The 25,600-nt window shown below is 39.6% G+C and overlaps 1 protein-coding gene across 1 annotated transcript in view; it reads right to left on the reverse strand.

Moving 5' to 3' along the window:
• LOC122814091 (sulfotransferase 1C1-like) overlaps window positions 1-25,600 on the reverse strand; it is a 464,542-nt gene that overhangs the window by 438,422 nt on the left and 520 nt on the right. The window lies entirely within an intron of this gene.

Raw genomic sequence — 25,600 nt, forward strand, 5'->3', positions numbered from 1 at the left:
GTATCCACCAGCAGCTACTCGAGCATCTCCTACAAAACAAGCTACTGGCTGACTGCCAGCATGGCTTTAGGCCATTCCACAGCACTACAACTGCTCTCTTATCCTTCTCTGACTGTATTAATAGAAATTGAAATAACAACCTGCTTTCCTCTGCTCTCTTTATAGACCTCTCTAAAGCCTTTGACATGGTTAATCATCAATTAATGTTAGATACACTACAATCACTTTCCTTAGATACTCAGACAGTCAAATGGTTTAAGTCTTATCTAGGTAACAGACAACAGGCAGTCCTCTGGGGCAATAAACTATCTACTCAGCTCCCACTCACTCTGGGTGTCCCACAAGGCTCCATTCTGGGACCTCTCCTCTTTTCTAGTTTCATTAATGATCTGAAAACTACCCTCTCCCAAACCACCTGCATACAATATGCTGACGACTCGACATTAATCTGTGCCGCAGGATCTTCAGCTGAACTCCAGTCCAGTACCCAAAGAGTACTTACCTTACTTGAAAACTGGTTCCATCAATGCTGTCTCCTCCTTAACCCCAAAAAACTAAACTATTACTGTTCACTCCCACACAGAAGTCTACCCATATTAATTTCACAATTACATCACATAATAGCACTGTAATAGCACCCAACACAACCACCAAACTCTTAGATGTAACAACTGATCATAATCTTAACTATGACACTCACATAAACTTAACTATCAAAGCAGTTAATAGAAAACTTGGCTTCCTCTACAGGCTTAAACCCTTTCTTACACCCTCTGCCAGGACTACTATTGCTCAAACCCATCTAATCTCCACCCTACTCTATGCCTCCCCCATTTATACCAACCTATCTAAAACTAATCTAAACAAACTGGTAACCTCCTATAACAACATTGCCAGATTTGCCTCTGGCTCCCTTTTTAGAACCCACCACTGCCAAAATATAAAACAGCTAGGATGGCTGGAATTTCAAAACCAGGTTCTTCTTCAGCAACTTACTATCACTCACAAGGTCCTGTACCATCCCACTAATACTCCTGTACTCTGTAATCTTATTAGTTCTTATATAAATCTCAAAACTCTATGCTCAGCAAATAAGTTACTAAGTAGCCTCCCTTACATCCAACAACAAATTTGTTGACTGCCTGTTTACTAACTTTGTTGGAAACACTTTGAACAGACTTCCAAATGATCTAACTTCCCTTACATCTACTCCACTGTTTAAGAACCAACTAAGAGTCTTCCAACTCATTACAGCTGAATGACGTCTCCAGGTGTTTCTGCAGTTACCCCCTACTGCTCCTCTAGGCGTCAAATATTGCATGTTCATATTTGCATTAATAATTCCAAAACCATGTTACATACAAGGTATCAGAATATTGTATCTTGAAGCATACACGATGGCAAACACAATTGTTTTGATATTTGAACTCTGTAAATGAGCATTTGTTAGAACTGTAAGGTGATAACTTCATTTTTTAAAGGCTGAAGCCACACCTACTGGGAGTTAAAGGTATACACTCAAAAGAGCTCTACCGGAGGGAATGGTTATATACATGTTCTAAACCAGACTGACACCCTCTCCCTTTCCTAAAATGCCTCTAAAACTGCCTCAACACTGATAACCATTTCTTATTTCCGTCACTGTTTGTTTAGGATGCTCTACAATTTTTTTTCTAGTTTTAACTCAGTATTTTCTGTTCCCTATCAAACTACTACATAATAAAAACTAGCCTTTTCAGAGATTTGTTACATTCCATGCCCTGTGTACATCTATGTATAGAAGATGTTTGATAGATACTAGCTATTCATTTATTTTTGCTTTCCATGTCTAACCCACTGTTTTAAATCTGCTATACCTATTATTCTATAGTTATATCAACTGCTCTAAATATCTTTACACCAGCTCTAATATAATTATTTTTTTCTTTTATTCTCGCTCTTTTTCTTATATTGTTATTTCATTTTTCTCTTTTCCATTTTTTTCCTCTCTCACCTACTAACTTCAATTAAATCTATGGTAAAGTGTTTTTTTACATTAATTTAGTGTTATAATGTTTTCTTTAAGTAGATGCTTTGTATCTTTATTCAATTAAATTAATACTGTTTTGGAGCTTTTCTCCCTGGGCCTCTACTGAAAATGGACATATATCCAGTTTGACTAGCCCGGTCAGCAAATGTAAAATAAATAAATAAATAAAAAATATACACTATAACTGGTCACAAGGACAGCACCTGTTAAATACAGTCTGATATATGGTATAAGGGATGTCACAAGGACAGCTGCTGTAACTACACTCTGATATACAGTATAAGTGATGTCACAAGGACAGCTCTTGTAACTACACTGTGATGGGACCCAGACACTTGCGGAAATTTAACTTTAACCGAAAGTCAAATTCGTGCTCACACATACCCAAAATTTCTGTTCATTGAAGCAGCAATTTCGGGTATGTCTTGAAGAATGCCGGTCGCACTGCAGTGCGAGTAAGGGAATATTCCTTTATTCCACTGTAGTGCGACCTTGGAGTGAGAATATTTAAGTAGGGGGGGTGGGGGGCACAGCCCCCCCACGTTGGGGGGTGCAGGGGGGAGGGGTGAAGCCCCCCTGCAAAAACATTTACTTAGTGGTTTTGTTTTGTTTTTTTCTTCACAGTTTAATGGAAGCGCTTTTTCGATTAAAGCGCTTTCGTTAAACTGTGATCTTTATATATGGATTCGGACACTTGCTTTTTCGAGCAAGTGTCCTAGATTCACTGTGATATACATTATAAGTAATGTCATAAGTCCAGCTCCTATAACTACTCTCTGATATACAGTGCAAGTGATGTCACAAGGACAGCTCCTATAACTACACTCCGATATACAGTATAACTGATGCCACAACGACAGTTCCTGTAACTACACTCAGATATACAGTATAAGTGATGCCCCAAGGACAGCACCTGTAACTACACTCAGATATACAGTATAAGTGATGCCCCAAGGACTGCTCCTGTAACTACACTCTGATATAGAGTACAAGTGATGTCACAAGGACAGCTCCTGTAACTACACTACGATAAATAGTAAAAGTGATGTCACAAGGACAGCTCATGTAACTACACTCTGATATACAGTATAAGTGATGTCACAAGGACAGCTACTGTAACTTCACTCTGATATACAGTATAAATGATGTCACAAGGACAGCTCTTACAACTACAATCTGATATACAGTATAAGTGATGTCACAAGGACAGCTCCTGTAATTACAGTCTGCTATACAGTGTAAGTGATGTGACAAGGACAGCTCCTGTAACTACGCTCCAATATACAGTATAACTGATGTGACAAGGAAAGCTCATATAACTACACTCAGATATACATTATAAGTAATTTCACAAGGACAGCTCCTGTAACTACACTCTGATATACAGTATAAATGATGTCATAAAGACAGCTCCTGTAACTACACTCTCATATACAGTAAAGTGATGCCAAAAGGAGAGTTCCGGTAACTACACTCTGATATACAGTATAAGTGATGTGACAAGGACAGCTCCTGTATCTACACTCTGATATACAAGATGAGTGATGACACAAAGACAACTTCTGTAACTACACTCTGTTATAAAGTATAAGTCATGCCACAAGGACAGCTCCTGTAACTACACTATGATATACAATATGTGATGTCACAAGGACAGCACCTGTAACTACACTTCAATATGCAGTATAAGTGATGCCACAAGAACACCACCTGTAACTACACTCCAATATGCACTATAAGTGATGCCACAAGGACAGTTCCTGCAACTACACTCTGATATACAGTATAACTGATGTCACAAGGACAGCTCCTGTAACTACACTCTGATATACAGTGTGAGTGATGTGACAAGGAGAAATCATGTAACTACACTCCAATATACAGTATAAGTAACATCACAATGACAGCTCTTGTAACTACACTCTGATATACAGCATAAATGATGTCACAAGGACAGCTCCTGTAACTAAACGGTGATATACAGTATAAGTGATGTCACAAGTACAGCTTCTGTAACTACACTCTGATATATATTATAAGTGATTTGAGAAAGACAGCTAAGTGATATACAGTGTAAGTGATGTGACAAGGACAGTTCCTGTAACTACACTCCGATATACAGTATAAGTGATGCCACAAGGACAGTTCCTGTAACTACACTGTGATATACAGTATAAGTGATGTCACAAGGACATCTCCGGTGACTACAGTCTGATATACGGTATAAGTGATGTCATAAGGACAGCTGCTGTAACTACGCTCTGATATATGGTGTACGTGATGTCTCAAAGACAACTGCTGTAACTATACTCTGATATACCGTGTAAGTAATGTCACAAGGTCATCTTTTGTAACTACACTTTGAAATAAAGTATAAGTGATGTCATAAGGTCAGCTTCTGTAACTACAGTCTGATATATAGTATAAGTGATGTTACAAGAACAACTCCTGTAACTGCAGACTGAAAAACAGTATGAGTGATGTCACAAGGACACCTCCTGTAACTACAGCCTGATATGTGGTATATGTGATGTCACAAGGACAGCACCTGTAACTCTAGTCTGATACACAGTATAAATGATGCCACAAGGACAGCTACTGTAACTACACTCTGATACACGGTATAAGTGATGTCACAAGGACAGCTGCTGGAACTACACTGATACATGGTATAACTGATGTCACAAGGACAGCTTCTGTAACTGCACTCTGGTATACAGCATAAGTGATGTCAGAAGGACAGCACCTGGAACTACAGTCTGATATACAGTATAAGTGATGTCACAAGGAGAGCTCCTGTAACTACACTTTGATATACAGTATAAGTGATGTCACAAGTACAGCTCCCGTAACTACAGTGTGATGTACAGTATAAGTGATGTCAAAAGGACAGCTTCTGTAGATGCAGTCTGATATACAGTATAAGTGATGGCACAAGGACAGCTCCTGTAACTACACTCTGATACACGGTATAAGTGATGTCACAAGGACAGCTCCTGTAACTCCACTCTGGTATACAGTATAAGTGATGTCACAAGTACAGCTCCCGTAACTACAGTCTGATGTACTGTATAATTATGTCATAAGGACAGCTTCTGTAAATGCAGTCTGATATATAGTATAAATGATGTCATAAGTACAGCTCCTGTAACTAAGCTCTGATATAGAGTATAAGTGACGTCACAAGGCCAGCTCCTGTAACTAAACTCTGATATATAGTATAAGTGATGCCACAAAGACAGCACCTGTAACTAAACTCCCATATACAGTATAAGTGATGCCACAAGGACTGCTCCTGTACTTGCACTATGATATACAGTATGTGATGTCACAAGGACAGCACCTGTAACTACACTCCGATATATAGTAAAAGTGATGTCATAAGGACAGCTCATGTAACTACACTGTGATATACAGTATAAGTGATGTCACAAGGACAGCTACTGCAACTTCACTCTGATATACAGTATAAATCATGTCACAAGGACAGCTCCTACAACTACAATCCAATATACAGTATAAGTGATGTCACAAGGACAGCTCCTGTAATTACAGTCTGCTATACAGTCTAAGTGATGTGACAAGGACAGCTCCTGTAACTACGCTCCAATATACAGTATAAGTAATGTGACAAGGAAAGTTCCTATAACTACACTCTGATAGACAGTATAACTGATGTGACAAGGAAAGCTCATGTAACTACTGTCTGATATACAGTGTAAGTGATGTGACAAGGACAGCTCCTGTAACTGCACTCCAATATGCAGTATAAGTAATATCACAATGACAGCTCTTGTAACTACATTCTGATATACAGAATAAGTGATATCACAAGGGCAGCTGCTGTAACTACACTGTGATATACAGTATAAGTGATGTCACAAGTACAGCTCCTATAACTACAGTCTGATATAGAGTGCAAGTGATGTGACAAGGACAACTCCTTCAACTACACTCTGATATACAGTAAAAGTGATGCCACAAGGACAGCTCCTGTAAATACACTCTGATATCCAGTAAAAGTGATGTCACAAGGACAGCTCCTGTAACTACACTCTCATATACAGTATAAGCGATGTCACAAGGACAGCTCCTGTAACTACACTCCGATATACAGTATAAGTGATGTCAGAAGGACAGCTCCTGCATCTACACTCTGATATACAGTATAGGTGATGCCCCAAGGACAGCTCATGTAACTACACTCTGGTATACAGTATAAGTGATGTCACAAGGACACCTCCTGTAACTACACTCTGATACACAGTATACGTGATGTCAAAGGACAGCATCTATAACTACACTCCAATATACAGTATATGTGACACCACAAGGACAGCACCTGTAACTACACTCTGATGGACAGTATAAGTGATGTCACAAGGGCAGCTCCTGTAACTACACTCTGATATACAGTATAAGTGATGTCACAAGGACAGCCCCTTTAACTACAGTCTAATATGCAGTATGAGTGATGTCATAAGGACAGCTCCTGTAACTACAGTCTGATATACGGCATAAGTGATGCCACGAGGATAGCTCCTGTAAATACAGTCTGATGTGCAGTATAAGTTATGTCACAAGGACAGCTACTGTAACTACACTGTGATTTACTATATAGGTGATGTCACAACTACAGCTCCTATAACTATACTCTGATATACAGTATAAGTGATGTCACAAGTACAGCTCCTGTAACTACACTCTGATATCCAGTAAAAGTGATGTCACAAGGACAGCTCCTGTAACTACACACTCATATACAGTATAAGCGATGTCACAAGGACAGCTCCTGTAACTACACTCTGATATACAGTATAAGTGATGTCAGAAGGACAGCTCCTGCATCTACACTCTGATATACAGTATAGGTGATGCCCCAAGGACAGCTCATGTAACTACACTCTGATATACAGTATAAGTGATGTCACAAGGACACCTCCTGTAACTACACTCTGATACACAGTATATGTGATGTCACAAGGACAGCATCTATAACTACACTCCAATATACAGTATATGTGACACCACAAGGACAGCACCTGTAACTACACTCTGATGGACAGTATAAGTGATGTCACAAGGGCAGCTCCTGTAACTACACTCTGATATACAGTATAAGTGATGTCACAAGGACATCCCCTTTAACTACAGTCTAATATGCAGTATGAGTGATGTCATAAGGACAGCTCCTGTAACTACAGTCTGATATACGTATAAGTGATGCCACAAGGATAGCTCCTGTAAATACAGTCTGATGTGCAGTATAAGTTATGTCACAAGGACAGCTACTGTAACTACACTGTGATATACTATATAGGTGATGTCACAAGTACAGCTCCTATAACTATACTCTGATATACAGTGTAAGTGATGTCACAAGTACAGCTCCTGTAGCTACACTCTAATATACAGTATAAGTGATGTCAGAAGGACAGCAGCTGTAACTACACTCTGATATACAGTATAAGTGATATAACAAGGGCAGCTCCTGTTACTACAATCTGATATACAGTATAAGTGATATCACAAGGACAGCTCCTACACCTACACTCTGATATACAGTGTAAGTGATGTCACAAGGAGATCTCCTGTAACTACACTCTGATATACAGTATGTGATGTCACAAGGATGGCTCCTGTAACTACAGTGTGATATACAGTATAAGTGATGTCACAAGGACAGCTCTTGTAAATAAAGTCTGATATTTAGTATAAGTGATGTCACAAGGACAGCTCCTGTAACTACACTCTGATACATGCTATAAGTGATGTCACAAGGACAGCTCCTGCAACTAAACTAATACATGGTATAACTAATGTCACAAGGACAGCTCCTATAACTACACTCTGATATAAAGTATAAGTGATATCACATGGACAGCTCCTGCTACTACAATCTGATATACAATATAAGTGATGCCACAAGGACAGCACATGTAACTACACTCCCATATACAGTATAAGTGATGCCACAAGGACAGCTCCTGTAACTACACTCTGATATACAGTATGAGTGATGTCACAAGGACAGCACATGTAACTACACCCAGATGTGCAGTATAAGTGAGGTCATAAGGACAGCTCCTGTAACTACAGTCTGATATACAGTGTAAGTGATGTGACAAGGACAGCTTCTGTAGCTAGACTCTGATATACAGTATAAGTGATGCCACAAGGACAGTTCCTGTAACTACATTCTCATACACAGTATAAGTGATGTCACAAGGACAACTCCTGTAACTACAGTCTGATATACGGTGTAAGTGGTGTGACAAGGACAGCTCCTGTAACTACACGCTGATATACAGTATAAGTCATATCACAAGGACAGCTCTTGTAACTACCCTCTGATATACAGTATAAGTGATGTCACAAGGACTGCTCCTGTAACAACACTGTGATATACTATATAGGTGATGTCACAAGTACAGCTCCTATAACTATACTCTTATATACAGTGTAAGTGATGTCACAAGTACAGCTCCTGTAACTACACTCTGATATGCAGTATAAGTGATGTCACAAGGACAGCTCCTGTAACTACACTCTGATATACAGTATGAGTGATGTCACAAGGACAGCTCCTGTAACTACACTCTGATATACAGTATGAGTGATGTCACAAGAACAGCTCCTTTAACTACGCTGCAATATACAGTATAAGTGATGTCACAAGGAGAGGTCCTGTAACTACACTGTGATATACTATATAGGTGATGTCACAAGTACAGCTCCTATAACTATACTCTGATATACAGTGTAAGTGATGTCACAAGTACAGCTCCTGTAACTACACTCTGATATGCAGTATAAGTGATGTCACAAGGACAGCTCCTGTAACTACACTCTGATATACAATATGAGTGATGTCACAAGGACAGCTCCTGTAACTACACTCTGATATACAGTATGAGTGATGCCACAAGAACAGCTCCTTTAACTACGCTGCAATATACAGTATAAGTGATGTCACAAGGAGAGCTCCTGTAACTACAATACAATATACAGTATAAGTGATGTCACAAGGACATCTTCTTCAACTACACTCCGATATACAGTATAAGTGATGCCACAAGGACAGTTCCCGTAACTACACTCTGATATACATTATAAGTGATGTGACAAGGATAGCTCCTGTAGCTACACTCTGATATACATTATAAGTGATGTGAGAAGGACAGCTCCTGTAACTACACTCCGATATATATCACAAGGACAGCTCTTGTAACTATACTCTGATATACAGTATAAGTGATGTCATAAGGACAGCTCCTGTAACTACACTCTGATACACGGTATAAGTGATGTCACAAGGACAGCTGCTGGAACTACACTGATACATGGTATAACTGATGTCACAAGGACAGCTTCTGTAACTGCACTCTGGTATACAGCATAAGTGATGTCAGAAGGACAGCACCTGGAACTACAGTCTGATATACAGTATAAGTGATGTCACAAGGAGAGCTCCTGTAACTACACTTTGATATATGGTATAAGTGATGTCAGAAGGACAGCACCTGTAATTACAGTCTGATATACAGTATAAGTGATGTCACAAGAAGAGCTCCTGTAACTACACTCTTATATACAGTATAAGTGATGTCACAAGTACAGCTCCCATAACTACAGTGTGATGTACAGTATAAGTGATGTCAAAAGGACAGCTTCTGTAGATGCAGTCTGATATACAGTATAAGTGATGGCACAAGGACAGCTCCTGTAACTACACTCTGATACACGGTATAAGTGATGTCACAAGGACAGCTGCTGGAACTACACTGATACATGGCATAACTGATGTCACAAGGACAGCTCCTGTAACTCCACTCTGGTATACAGTATAAGTGATGTCACAAGTACAGCTCCCGTAACTACAGTCTGATGTACTGTATAAATTATGTCATAAGGACAGCTTCTGTAAATGCAGTCTGATATATAGTATAAATGATGTCATAAGTACAGCTCCTGTAACTAAGCTCTGATATAGAGTATAAGTGACGTCACAAGGCCAGCTCCTGTAACTAAACTCTGATATATAGTATAAGTGATGCCACAAAGACAGCACCTGTAACTAAACTCCCATATACAGTATAAGTGATGCCATAAGGACTGCTCCTGTACTTGCACTATGATATACAGTATGTGATGTCACAAGGACAGCACCTGTAACTACACTCCGATATATAGTAAAAGTGATGTCACAAGGACAGCTCATGTAACTACACTGTGATATACAGTATAAGTGATGTCACAGGGACAGCTACTGCAACTTCACTCTGATATACAGTATAAATCATGTCACAAGGACAGCTCCTACAACTACAATCCAATATACAGTATAAGTGATGTCACAAGGACAGCTCCTGTAATTACAGTCTGCTATACAGTCTAAGTGATGTGACAAGGACAGCTCCTGTAACTACGCTCCAATATACAGTATAAGTAATGTGACAAGGAAAGTTCCTATAACTACACTCTGATATACAGTATAACTGATGTGACAAGGAAAGCTCATGTAACTACAGTCTGATATACAGTGTAAGTGATGTGACAAGGACAGCTCCTGTAACTGCACTCCAATATGCAGTATAAGTAATATCACAATGACAGCTCTTGTAACTACATTCTGATATACAGAATAAGTGATATCACAAGGGCAGCTGCTGTAACTACACTGTGATATACAGTATAAGTGATGTCACAAGTACAGCTCCTATAACTACAGTCTGATATAGAGTGCAAGTGATGTGACAAGGACAACTCCTTTAACTACACTCTGATATACAGTAAAAGTGATGCCACAAGGACAGCTCCTGTAACTACACTCTGATAACCAGTAAAAGTGATGTCACAAGGACAGCTCCTGTAACTACACTCTCATATACAGTATAAGCGATGTCACAAGGACAGCTCCTGTAACTACACTCCGATATACAGTATAAGTGATGTCAGAAGGACAGCTCCTGCATCTACACTCTGATATACAGTATAGGTGATGCCCCAAGGACAGCTCATGTAACTACACTCTGGTATACAGTATAAGTGATGTCACAAGGACACCTCCTGTAACTACACTCTGATACACAGTATACGTGATGTCACAAGGACAGCATCTATAACTACACTCCAATATACAGTATATGTGACACCACAAGGACAGCACCTGTAACTACACTCTGATGGACAGTATAAGTGATGTCACAAGGGCAGCTCCTGTAACTACACTCTGATATACAGTATAAGTGATGTCACAAGGACAGCCCCTTTAACTACAGTCTAATATGCAGTATGAGTGATGTCATAAGGACAGCTCCTGTAACTACAGTCTGATATACGGTATAAGTGATGCCACAAGGATAGCTCCAGTAAATACAGTCTGATGTGCAGTATAAGTTATGTCACAAGGACAGCTACTGTAACTACACTGTGATTTACTATATAGGTGATGTCACAAGTACAGCTCCTATAACTATACTCTGATATACAGTATAAGTGATGTCACAAGTACAGCTCCTGTAACTACACTCTGATATCCAGTAAAAGTGATGTCACAAGGACAGCTCCTGTAACTACACTCTCATATACAGTATAAGCAATGTCACAAGGACAGCATCTATAACTACACTCCAATATACAGTATATGTGACACCACAAGGACAGCACCTGTAACTACACTCTGATGGACAGTATAAGTGATGTCACAAGGGCAGCTCCTGTAACTACACTGTGATATACTATATAGGTGATGTCACAAGTACAGCTCCTATAACTATACTCTGATATACAGTGTAAGTGATGTCACAAGTACAGCTCCTGTAGCTACACTCTAATATACAGTATAAGTGATGTCAGAAGGACAGCAGCTGTAACTACACTCTGATATACAGTATAAGTGATATAACAAGGGCAGCTCCTGTTACTACAATCTGATATACAGTATAAGTGATATCACAAGGACAGCTCCTACACCTACACTCTGATATACAGTGTAAGTGATGTCACAAGGAGATCTCCTGTAACTACACTCTGATATACAGTATGTGATGTCACAAGGATGGCTCCTGTAACTACAGTGTGATATACAGTATAAGTGATGTCACAAGGACAGCTCTTGTAAATAAAGTCTGATATTTAGTATAAGTGATGTCACAAGGACAGCTCCTGTAACTACACTCTGATACATGCTATAAGTGATGTCACAAGGACAGCTCCTGCAACTAAACTAATACATGGTATAACTAATGTCACAAGGACAGCTCCTATAACTACACTCTGATATAAAGTATAAGTGATATCACATGGACAGCTCCTGCTACTACAATCTGATATACAATATAAGTGATGCCACAAGGACAGCACCTGTAACTACACTCCCATATACAGTATAAGTGATGCCACAAGGACAGCTCCTGTAACTACACTCTGATATACAGTATGAGTGATGTCACAAGGACAGCTCCTATAACTATAGTCTGATATACAGTATAACTGATGTCACATGGACAGCTCCTGTAACTACACTCTGATATACAGTATAAGTGATGTCACAAGGACAGCACATGTAACTACACCCAGATGTGCAGTATAAGTGAGGTCATAAGGACAGCTCCTGTAACTACAGTCTGATATACAGTGTAAGTGATGTGACAAGGACAGCTTCTGTAGCTAGACTCTGATATACAGTATAAGTGATGCCACAAGGACAGTTCCTGTAACTACATTCTCATACACAGTATAAGTGATGTCACAAGGACAACTCCTGTAACTACAGTCTGATATACGGTGTAAGTGGTGTGACAAGGACAGCTCCTGTAACTACACGCTGATATACAGTATAAGTCATATCACAAGGACAGCTCTTGTAACTACCCTCTGATATACAGTATAAGTGATGTCACAAGGACTGCTCCTGTAACAACACTGTGATATACTATATAGGTGATGTCACAAGTACAGCTCCTATAACTATACTCTGATATACAGTGTAAGTGATGTCACAAGTACAGCTCCTGTAACTACACTCTGATATGCAGTATAAGTGATGTCACAAGGACAGCTCCTGTAACTACACTCTGATATACAGTATGAGTGATGTCACAAGGACAGCTCCTGTAACTACACTCTGATATACAGTATGAGTGATGTCACAAGAACAGCTCCTTTAACTACGCTGCAATATACAGTATAAGTGATGTCACAAGGAGAGCTCCTGTAACTACACTGTGATATACTATATAGGTGATGTCACAAGTACAGCTCCTATAACTATACTCTGATATACAGTGTAAGTGATGTCACAAGTACAGCTCCTGTAACTACACTCTGATATACAGTATAAGTGATGTCACAAGGACAGCTCCTGTAACTACACTCTGATATACAATATGAGTGATGTCACAAGGACAGCTCCTGTAACTACACTCTGATATACAGTATGAGTGATGTCACAAGAACAGCTCCTTTAACTACGCTGCAATATACAGTATAAGTGATGTCACAAGGAGAGCTCCTGTAACTACAATACAATATACAGTATAAGTGATGTCACAAGGACATCTTCTTCAACTACACTCCGATATACAGTATAAGTGATGCCACAAGAACAGTTCCTGTAACTACACTCTGATATACATTATAAGTGATGTGACAAGGATAGCTCCTGTAGCTACACTCTGATATACATTATAAGTGATGTGAGAAGGACAGCTCCTGTAACTACACTCCGATATATATCACAAGGACAGCTCTTGTAACTATACTCTGATATACAGTATAAGTGATGTCATAAGGACAGCTCCTGTAACTACACTGTGATATACTGTATAGATGATGTCACACGTACAGCTCCTAGAACTACACTCTGATATACAGTGTAAGTGATGTCACAAGTACAGCTCCTGTAACTACACTCTAATATGCAGTATAAGTGATGTCACAAGGACAGCTCCTGTAACTACACTCTGATATACAGTATGAGTGATGTCACAAGGACAGCTCCTGTAATTGCACTCTGATATACAGTATTAGTGATGTCACAAGGACAGCTCCTATAACTACAGTCTGATATACAGTATGAGTGATGTCACAAGAACAGCTCTTTTAACTATGCTCCAATATACAGTATAAGTGATTTCACAAGGAGAGCTCCTGTAACTACACTCCGATATACGATATACAGTATAAGTGATGTCACAAGTTCATCTTCTTTAACTACACTCCTATATACAGTATAAGTGATGTCATAAGGACAGCTCCTGTAACTGCAGTCAGATTTACAGTATAAGTGATGTCACAAGGACAGCTTCTGTAACTACAGTCTGATATACAGTATAAGTGATGCCACAAGGACAGCTCCTGTAACTACACTCCGATATGCAGTATAAGTCATGTCTTAAGGACAGCTCTTGTAACTACAGTCTGAAATACATTTAAGTGATGTCAGAAGGACAGCTCTTGTAACTACAATCTGATATATGGTATAAGTGATGCCACAAGGATAGCTCCTGTAAATACAGTCTGATAGGCAGTATAAGTGATGTCACAAGGACAGCTCCTATACCTACACTCTGATATACAGTGCAAGTGAAGTCACAAGGAGATCTCCTGTAAATGCACTCTGATATACAGTATGTGATGTCACAAGGATGGCTCCTGTAACTACAGTGTGATATACAGTATAAGTGATGTCACAAGGACAGCTCTTGTAAATACAGTCTGATATTTAGTATAAGTGATGTCACAAGGACAGCTCCTGTAACTACACTCTGATACATGCTATAAGTGATGTCACAAGGACAGCTCCTGCAGCTAAACTAATACACGGTATAACTGACATCACAAGGACAGCTCCTATAACTACACTCTGATATGAGGTATAAGTGATATCACATGGACAGCTCCTGCTACTACAATCTGATATACAGTATAAGTAATGCCACAAGGACAGCTCCTGTAACTACACTCTGATATACATTATAAGTGATTTGATAAGGACAGCTCATGTAACTACACTCTGATATACAGTATAAGTGATGTCACAAGGACAGCTCCTGTAACTGAAGTCCGATATACAGTATAACTGATGTGACAACAACAGCTCATGTAACTACACTCAGATATACATTATAAGTGATTTCACAAGGACAGCTCCTGTAACTACACTCGGATATACATTATAAGTGATTTCACAAGGACAGCTCCTGTAACTACACTCTGATATACAGTAGAAGTGATGCCACAAGGACAGCACCTTTATCTACACTCATATATACACTATAAGTGATGTCATAATGACAGCTCCTGTTACTACACTCTGATTTACAGTATAAGTGATGCCACAAGGACATCGCTTGTAACTACAGTCCGATATACAGTATAAGTGATGTGACAAGGACAGCTTCTGTAACTACACTCTGATATGCAGTATAAGTTATGCCACAAGGACAGCTCCTGTAACTACACTCCCATATACAGTATAAGTGATGCCACAGGAACAGCACCTGTAACTACACTCTGATATACAGTATAAATGATGCCACAAGGACAATTCCTGTAACTACACTCAGATATGCAGCATAAGTGAGGTCATAAGGACAGCTCCTGTAACTACAGTCTGATATACAGTGTAAGTGATGTGACAAGGACAGCTCCTGTAGCTACACCCTGATATACAGTATAAGTGATGCGACAAGGACAGTTCCTGTAACTACATTCTCATACACAGTATAAGTGATGTCACAAGAACAACTCCTGTAACTACAGTCTGATATACGGTGTAAGTGATGTGACAAGGAAAGCTCCTGTAACTGCAGTCCGATTTACAGTATAAGTGATGTCACAAGGACAGCTCCTGTAACTACACTCTGATATACATTATAAGTGATGTCACAAAGAAAGCAGCTGTAACAACAATCCGATATACAGTATAAGTGATGCCACAACGACATTTTCTGTAACTACACTCTGATATACAGTATAAGTGATGTCACAAAGACAGCTCCTGTAACTACAGTCTGATATACAGTGTATGTGATGTGACAAGAACAGCTCCAGTCGCTACACTCTGATATACAGTATAAGTGATGCCACAAGGACAGTTCCTGTAACTACATTCTGATATGCAGTATAAGTGATGTCACAAGGACAACCCCTGTAACTACTGTCTGATATAGAGTGTAAGTGATGTGACAAGGACAGATCCTGTAACTACACTCCGCTATACAGTAAAAGTGATGTCACAAGGACAGCTCCTGTACGTACACTCTGATACACAGTATGATTGATGTCACAAGGACAACTCCTGTAACTACACTCTGATATACAGTATGAGTGAGTCTATGTCAATTATTAGAATGCTTATAATGTCGAACATTATATGGTCGAGACCATATGTTCGACATTTCAAGTGTTCAAAGGTTGACTTTTAATGGTGCCATATGGTGCAGAATGGGAGAATTTCTCTTTTCTGCACGGAAGTGCGGTCTCGGAGTTGGTATATTTAAGTAGGGGGGTGTGGGGGTGCAGGGGGGCTTCTTCCCTGCTCACACTGTTAGTGTATTTTTTTCCTTTTTTATTTTATTTTTTTATTAAATATTCGAACTTCCAAATATCGACCATATGGTCTCGACCATATGGTATTCGACATTTTGGAAGTTTGAATATCTGACATAGAACTATATAAGTAATGTCACAAGGAGAGTTTCTGTAACTACACTCCGATATACAGTATAGGTGATGCCACCAGGACAGCTTCTGTAACTACACTCCGATATACAGTATAACTGATGTCACAAGGACAGCTCCTGTAACTACAGTCTGATATACAGTATAAGTGATGTCACAAGGACAGCTCCTGTAACTGCAGTCTGATATACATTATAAGTGATGTGACAAGGACAGCTTCTGTAACTACACTCTGATATACATTATAAGTGATTTGATAAGGACAGCTCCTGTAACTACACTCTGCTATACAGTATAAGTGATGCCACAAGGACAGATCCTGTAACTACACTCTGCTATACAGTATAAGTGATGCCACAAGGACAGCTCCTGTAACTACACTCTGATATACAGTATAAGTGATGTCACAAGGACAGCAGCTGTAACTACACTCCGATATACAGTATATGTGATGCCACAAGGACAATTCCTGTAACTACACTCTGATATACAGTATAGGTGATGTTACAAGGACAGCTCCTGTAACTACACTCCCATATACAGTATAAGTGATGCCACAAGAAGAGCTCCTGTAACTACACTCTGATTCATGGTATAAGTGATGTCACAGGAACTGCTCCTGTAACTACACTCTGATATACGCTAACTACAGTCTGATACACGATATAAGTGATGTCACAATGATAGCTCCTGTAACTACTCTGTGATACATGGTGTAAGTGATGTTACAAAGACAGCTCCTTTAACTACAGTCTGATATACAGTATAAGTCATGTCACAAGGACAGCTCCTGTAACTACCCTCTAATATACAGTATAAGTGATGTCACAAGGACAGCTTCTGTAACTACAGTCTGATATACAGTATAAGTGATGCCACAAGGACAGCTCCTGTAACTACACTCTGATATACATTGTAAGTGATGTCACAAGGACAGCACCTGTAACTGCAATCTGATACACAGTATAAGTGATGTCAGAAGTACAGGTCCTGTAACTACACTCTGATACATGCTATAAGTGATGTCACAAGGACAGACCTGCAACTACACTAATACATGGTATAACTGATGTCACAAGGACAGCTTGTGTAACTATACTCCAATATATATTATAAGTGATGTCACAAGGACAGCACGTAGACATACACTCCGATATGCAGTTTAAGTGATGTCACAGGAAGAGCTCCTGTAACTACACTCTGATTCATGGTATAAGTGATGTCACAGGAACTGTTCCTGTAACTACACTCTGATATACGCTAACTACAGTCTGATACACGATATAAGTGATGTCACAATGATAGCTCCTGTAACTACTCTGTGATACATGGTGTAAGTGATGTTACAAAGACAGCTCCTTTAACTACAGTCTGATATACGGTATAAGTCATGTCACAAGGACAGCTCCTGTAACTACCCTCTAATATACAGTATAAGTGATGTCACAAGGACAGCTCTTGTAACTACACTCTGATATACAGTGTAAGTGATGTCACAAGGACAGCTTCTGTAACTACAGTCTGATATACAGTATAAGTGATGCCACAAGGACAGCTCCTGTAACTACACTCTGATATACATTGTAAGTGATGTCACAAGGACAGCACCTGTAACTGCAATCTGATACACAGTATAAGTGATGTCAGAAGTACAGGTCCTATAACTACACTCTGATACATGCTATAAGTGATGTCACAAGGACAGACCTGCAACTACACTAATACATGGTATAACTGATGTCACAAGGACAGCTTGTGTAACTATACTCCAATATACATTATAAGTGATGTCACAAGGACAGCACGTAGACATACACTCCGATATACAGTTTAAGTGATGTCACAAGGGCAGCTCCTGTAACTACACTCTAATATACAGTATAAGTGATGTCAGAAGGACAGCTGCTGTAACTACAATCTGATATACAGTATAAGTGATGCCACAAGGACAATTCCTGTAACTACACTCCGATATGCAGTATAAGTCATGTCTTAAGGACAGCTCTTGTAACTACAGTCTGATATACATTATAAGTGATGTCAGAAGGACAGCTCTTGTAACTACACTCTGATATACAGTATAAGTGATGCCGCAAGGACAGCTCCTGTTACTACAATCCGATATACAGTATAAGTGATGCCACAAGGACAGCTCCTGTTACTAAAATGCGATATACAGTATAAGTGATGGGACAAGGACAGCTCCTGTAACTACTATCTGATATACATTATAAGTGATGTCACAAGGACAGCACCTGTAACTACACTCTGATATACAGTATAAGTGATGCCACAAGGACAATTCCTGTAACTACACTCTGATATGCAGTATAAGTCATGTCTTAAGGACAGCTCTTGTAACTACAGTCTGATATACATTTAAGTGATGTCAAAAGGACAGCTCTTGTAACTACAATCTGATATACGGTATAAGTGATGCCACAAGGATAGCTCCTGTAAATACAGTCTGATAGGCAGTATAAGTGATGTCACAAGGACAGCTCCTATACCTACACTCCGATATACAGTGCAAGTGAAGTCACAAGGAGATCTCCTGTAAATGCACTCTGATATACAGTATGTGATGTCACAAGGATGGCTCCTGTAACTACAGTGTGATATACAGTATAAGTGATGTCACAAGGACAGCTCTTGTAAATACAGTCTGATATTTAGTATAAGTGATGTCACAAGGACAGCTCCTGTAACTACACTCTGATACATGCTATAAGTGATGTCACAAGGCCAGCTCCTGCAGCTAAACTAATACACGGTATAACTGACATCACAAGGACAGCTCCTATAACTACACTCTGATATGAGGTATAAGTGATATCACAAGGACATCTCCTGCTACTACAGTCTGATATACAGTATAAGTAATGCCACAAGGACAGCTCCTGTAACTACACTCTGATATACATTATAAGTGATTTGATAAGGACAGCTCATATAACTACACTCTGATATACAGTATAAGTGATGTCACAAGGACAGCTCCTGTAACTGAAGTCCGATATACAGTATAACTGATGTGACAACAACAGCTCATGTAACTACACTCAGATATACATTATAAGTGATTTCACAAGGACAGCTCCTGTAACTACACTCAGATATACATTATAAGTGATTTCACAAGGACAGCTCCTGTAACTACACTCTGATATACAGTAGAAGTGATGCCACAAGGACAGCACCTTTATCTACACTCAGATATACACTATAAGTGATGTCATAATGACAGCTCCTGTTACTACACTCTGATTTACAATATAAGTGATGCCACAAGGACACCGCTTGCAACTATAGTCCGATATACAGTATAAGTGATGTGACAAGGACAGCTTCTATAACTACACTCTGATATGCAGTATAAGTTATGCCACAAGGGCAGCTCCTGTAACTACACTCCCATATACAGTATAAATAATGTCACAAGGACAGCTCCTGTAACTACACTCCTATATACAGTATAAGTGATGCCACAGGAACAGCACCTGTAACTACACTCTGATATACAGTATAAATGATGCCACAAGGACAATTCCTGTAACTACACTCAGATATGCAGCATAAGTGAGGTCATAAGGACAGCTTCTGTAACTACAGTCTGATATACAGTGTAAGTGATGTGACAAGGACAGCTCCTGTAGCTACACCCTGATATACAGTATAAGTGATGCGACAAGGACAGTTCCTGTAACTACATTCTCATACACAGTATAAGTGATGTCACAAGAACAACTCCTGTAACTACAGTCTGATATACGGTGTAAGTGATGTGACAAGGAAAGCTCCTGTAACTACACTCCGATATACAGTATAAGTCATATCACAAGGACAGCTCTTGTAACTACACTCTGATATACAGTAAAAGTAATGTCACAAGGATAGCTCCTGTAACTACACTGTGATATACTATATAGGTGAGGTCACAAGTACAGCTTCTATAACTATACTCTGATATACAGTGTAAGTGATGTCACAAGTACAGCTCCTGTAACTACACTCTGATATGCAGTATAAGTGATGTCACAAGGACAGCTCCTATAACTACAGTCTGATATACAGTATAAGTGATATTACAAGGACAGCTCCTTTAACTACGCTCCAATATACAGTATAAGTGATGTCACAAGGACATCTTCTTCAACTACACTCCGATATACAGTATAAGTGATGTCACAAGGACAGCTCCTGTAACTACACTCTGATATACAGTATAAGTGATGTCATAAAGAAAGCAGCTGTAACAACAATCCAATATACAGTATAAGTGATGCCACAAGTCAGTTCCTGTAACTACACTCTGATATACATTATAACTGATGTGATAAGGATAGCTCCTATAGCTACACTCTGATATACATTATAAGTGATGTGAGAAGGACAGCTCATGTAACTACACTCCAATATATATCACAAGGACAGCTCTTGCAACTACACTCTGATATACAGTATAAGTGATGTCATAAGGACAGCACCTGTAACTACACTGTGATATACTGTACAGGTGATGTCACAAGTACAGCTCCTAGAACTACACTCTGATATACAATGTAAGTGATGTCACAAGTACAGCTCCTGTAACTAAACTCTGATATGCAGTATAAGTGATGTCACAAGGACAGCTCCTGTAACTACACTCTGATATACAGTATTAGTGATGTCACAAGGACAGCTCCTGTAACTACACTCTGATATACAGTATGAGTGATGTCACAAGGACAGCTCATATAACTATAGTCTGATATACAGTATAAGTGATGTCACAAGAACAGCTCCTTTAACTGCACTCCAATATACAGTATAAGTGATTTCACACGGAGAGCTCCTGCAACTACACTCTGATATACAGTATAAGTGATGTCACAAGGACATCTTCTTTAACTACACTCCGATATACAGTATAAGTGATGTCATAAGGACAGCTCCTGTAACTGCAGTCCGATATACAGTATAAGTGATGTCACAAGGACAGCTCCTGTAACTACACTCTGATATACAGTATAAGTGATGTCACAAGGACAGCTTCTGTAACTACACTCTGATATACATTATAGCGATTTCAAAAGGACAACTCCAATAACTGCACTCTGAAATACAGTATAAGTGATGCCACAAGGACAGCTCCTGTAACTACACTCTGATATACAGTATAAGTGATGTCACAAGGACAGCTCCTGTTACTACAATGTGATATACAGTATAAGTGATGTCACAAGGACAGCTCCTGTAACTGCAGTCTGATATACATTATAAGTGACGTGACAAGGACAGCTTCTGTAACTACACTCTGATATACAGTATAAGTGATTTGACAAGGACAGTTCCTGTAACTACACTCTGATATACAGTATAAGTGATGTCACAAGGACAGCAGCTGTAACTACACTCCGATATTCAGTATATGTGATGCCACAAGGACAATTCCTGTAACTACACTCTGATATACAGTATAGGTGATGTCACAAGGACAGCTTCTGGAACTGCATTCTGATATACAGTGTAAATGATGTGACAAGGATAGCTCATGTAGCTACACTCTGATATATATTATAAGTGATGTGAGAAGGACAGCTCCTGTAACTACACGCTGATATACAGTATAAGTGATGTCTCAAGGACAGCTCCTGTAACTACAGTCTGATATGCAATATAAGTGGTGTCAGAAGGACAGCTCCTGTAACTACACTCTGATATACAGTGTAAGTGATGTCACAAGGACAGCTCCTGTAACTACACTCCTATATTCAGTATAAGTAATTACACAAGGACAGCTCCTGTAACTACAATCTGATATACAGTATAAGTGATGTCACAAGGATAGCTCCTGTAACTACAATCTAATATACAGTATAAGTGATGTCACAATGACAGCTCCTGTAACTAAACTCCCATATACAGTATAAGTGATGCCACAAGAAGAGCTCCTGTAACTACACCCTGATGCACAGTATAAGTGATGTCACAAGAATTGTTCCTGTAACTACACTCTGATATACGCTAACTACAGTCTGATACATGAGATAAGTGTTGTCGCAATGACAGCTCCTGTAACTACTCTGTGATACATGGTATAAGTGATGTTACAAGGACAGCTCCTTTAACTACAGTCTGATATATGGTATAAGTCATGTCACAAGGACAGCTCCTGTAACTACACTCTGATAGACAGTATAAGTGATGTCACAAGGACAGCTCTTGTATCTACACTCTGATATACAGTATAAGTGATGTCACAAGGACAGCTCCTGTAACTACAGTCTGATATACAGTATAAGTGATGCCACAAGGACAGCTCCTGTAACTACACTCTGATATACGTTGTAAGTGATGTCACAATGGCAGCTCCTGTAACTACACTCCGATATACATTACATGTGATGTCACAAGGACAGTTCCTGCAACTACACTGATACACGGTATAAGTGATGTCACAAGGACAGCTGCTGTAACTAAATTCTGATATACAGTATAAGCTCCTGTAACTACATTCTGATATACAGTATAAGCTCCTGTAACTACATTCTGATATACAGTATAAGTGATGTCACAAGGACAGCTCCTGTAACTACAGTCTGATATAGAGTATAAGCTCCTGTAACTACATTCTGATATACAGTATAAGCTCCTGTAACTACATTCTGATATACAGTATAAGTGATGTCACAATGGCAGCTCCTGTAACTACACTCCGCTATACAGTATAAGTGATGCCACAAGAATTGGGGACCTACAGACACTGGATCCTACCCAATTTGGCTTTGTCAAGGGCAGATCCTGCCTCTTGAACTTGGTTGACTTTTTCGAAACAGTCACTAAGGCCATTGATGAGGGTAAGGCAGTTCACACAGCCTACCTTGACCTAGCAAAAGCGTTCGACACAATACCCCACTCGGGCATCATAGAAAAGCTCACCAGCTTAGATGTAAACCCATATGTCACAAGATGGGTTGCAAACTGGCTCAAGGACAGAACACACAGGGTTAGAGTTGCTGGTGCCATGTCAGACTCTAAGCTGGTCACGAGCGGTGTCTCACAGGGCTCAGTCCTGGGCCCCCTCTTGTTCGGCATTTATTTTCTGAAGTGCAGGCAAACATAGGGGGATTGTGGCTGTCAAAATTTGCAGATGACTGCAAACTGGGCACCATAATTGACACTCCATCAGACACAGACATCCTCCAGAGAGGTCTCATAGAAATGGATAACTGGTGCCAGAGCCATGGCCTTAAGCTAAATGCCAAAAAATGTATAGTCATACCCTTTGGGAAAAACAAGGTAACCCCTAATTACCACATAGGTGGTAATCCATTAAACACGGAAGAAGTTATCAGGGACCTGGGGACCCAAGTTGACAGTAACCTCTCTTTGACACTCACATTGCCAAAGTGGTTAGGAAGACCTTCTACATTGCCCACCTGATCATGAAGAGATTCACATCCAGATCAGGAGAGGTCATTGTACCCCTGTACTCTTCACTTATCAGACCAATGATTGAGTACAACGCCCCATTCGAATGTACCTTACCCGACACCTGCAGCAGTTGGAAAGACCCCAAAAGTTCCTCACCAAAAGGATAAAGGGGCTCAAACATATGTCATACGATGCCCGACTGAAGAAACTCCAGCTCTATTCAGTCGCATACCGTCTGCTCAGAGGTGATCTGTGCCTGACATACAAGGCCATGTCCAACCCGGAATTAATGGACATGCTCCACCTCAAAAAATGCAAATCCACCAGAGCCACGAGAGCAAGAGACTTAAACCTCAACACGGATATAAATAGGACGTGCTGGAGGGACAGATTCATCACCCAGAGACTCCCTACACTATGGAACAGAATCCCAGTCCATGTGAGGCAGAGCCCCTCACTGACTCTGTTCAAGAGAAATCTTGACGAGTGGATGGGAGATCGTAGGTTTACCCCGGGAATCATCTCTGTATCACTGCTGGACAGAGGCACAGCAAACTAATGGGTATAGTATTCTCATCCTAAGGGGTGGTGAAAGCCACACACACTCTGGCTAGGCTTATAAATGCCCTAGGGCAGATAGCCTAGTATGAACCTATGAACCTATGAACCTATGAACAGCTCCTTTACTGTTGTTCATTTTATTGCCCTGTTTCAGTCTCATGTAACTTATGTTACAGTCTCATTATTCTACCTGCTACATAACTACAAGTATGTTATGTACATAAATTGCAACTTTGTCTCAGTATAATTTTTCCAGTTTACCAGATTATACTCTCATCTCTTTGTAAAACACCAGTTTACCGTATTCAGGGCAGTACTTCATATATCTCTTCCTCACTAGTCAAACCACATATATATATTTGGCATTTTTCCACCTGTTCAATATTTAACTCTGTATTACTCACTGGCTACTTCACCATGCATGTTAGCTGTACACTTTATTGTATTTTTTTAAAGCTCTGTGTGCTCCCTGTGTTTAAAACTAATTGCTTTTATAGACATCACATGCATCTCCCTGTTACTTTTGTTTGCTCCTTTTGTATATAAAATGTTTTCTTGCACTATCATATGAGTCACCAAGTGTCCTGTGATTACTGTACCCCCCCCCCCAGTATCACTTGTCATATGACTTTTGCTGCACTGTATCTTATATTCATGTCTGCATTTCTCCCATGGCTACTCCCGCTCTGTACATTATTTACTCAACTAGCAGTGCTTTATGTATCATAGTTTTTCACTTTTTGCTGTATGTCTGGTTCATGGATGAAAAGACTACATTGAATTATCCCACATATACAGATAAGAAACAATTAAATAAAATATGTTTTTAGTAACTAGATATGTCCCATGAGGCACAAGCTTCTGCTTAAAAGCATAGCCTACACATTTTGGACAGTCAAGATG

This window comes from Protopterus annectens, chromosome 10.part0 (genome assembly GCF_019279795.1).
Source record: "Protopterus annectens isolate FY-2018-M chromosome 10.part0, PAN1.0, whole genome shotgun sequence".
Lineage (NCBI taxonomy): Eukaryota > Metazoa > Chordata > Ceratodontiformes > Protopteridae > Protopterus > Protopterus annectens.